Genomic DNA, 1088 nt, shown 5'->3' on the forward strand with positions numbered 1-1088 from the left:
ATATATATGTATAACTACTGTAGTTTTCATTTCCCGCACTTCGAAGCGAGAGACGGAAGTCCAGGTTCACCTTACTTCTCCATGAAGCAACTCAAGCAAAAGATTTTTCGTTACCGAAAACAAATCGATCTTTAACTTAACCTTTGCGGTGCTCTGGTGTTTCCATCTATATTAGTAAAGATTAGATAACAATAATCACCCAAGAGAGATTTAGACAAAGTCGTAACCATTCTCCGCAGTAAGACTACACAACTGCAACAGCAAAAATTGCAATTACAACGTTTCAAACGATACATAGTCGAAAAATGTTAGTGAACCAATATGGGAGATGACAAAAGTCTACACAAAAGTAAAGTGGTTAAAAGAAAACAAGCGCTTTATAATATGGACTTCGGTCCAGAGAATACCAACAGACACGGAGCCGGAGCCAAGTATCCCTTTTCCTTTTTCCATTTCTTCTCATTTTGGCGTGACGGTACTGCCTGAAAACGGCGTACTTTCGCCAAAATGTGGGCAGGTTGAAAGCACTGGTTATCCCATGACCTTGCCACCCTAACTAGACCGAGAGAACAAGCCCCCACAAACACAAAGCAAAAACCCCGAGAGGCCGAGAGGGGGTGCTGGCAAAACAATGAGTGCAAAGTACTGAGATGATGAGACTTCCACAGCAGTTTTAAAACCTGTAAACCACGTGATGGACAGCAAGTACGAACTAAGTATACATGTACACACTCAAAACAGCAAAAGAAAGGCCCGGCCCTCGCACACCAACAGCGCCGACAGAGCACGTGGCACGTTGTGACAAAACACGTGATACAACGTGATAAACACGTGATACGAGGTGACAAAGCACGTGATACGAGGTGACAAAGCACGTGACACGACGTGACAACCACGCGATACGATGTGAGACAGGCACCCATTACCGTGGCCACACCATCGTGACGTACATCGAGGTGAGAAGAATAAAAGAGGAGAGAGCGCAAAGGAGAGGGAAAGGGAGAAAGAGAAAATGCAAAAGAGAGAATAGGTAAGAGGGAGGGAGGAAGGGAGGGAGAAGGAGAGAGACAATGAGAGAATGAAAGACG

The 1088-nt window shown here is 44.8% G+C and overlaps 1 protein-coding gene across 3 annotated transcripts in view; it reads right to left on the reverse strand.

The window, feature by feature from the left end:
- The window catches only part of LOC101858697 (multiple coagulation factor deficiency protein 2 homolog), a 43789-nt gene that overhangs the window by 19270 nt on the left and 23431 nt on the right, over positions 1-1088 (reverse strand). The gene's annotated exons all lie outside the window — the stretch shown is intronic.

This window comes from Aplysia californica, unplaced genomic scaffold (assembly GCF_000002075.1).
Source record: "Aplysia californica isolate F4 #8 unplaced genomic scaffold, AplCal3.0 scaffold00065, whole genome shotgun sequence".
NCBI lineage: Eukaryota > Metazoa > Mollusca > Gastropoda > Aplysiida > Aplysiidae > Aplysia > Aplysia californica.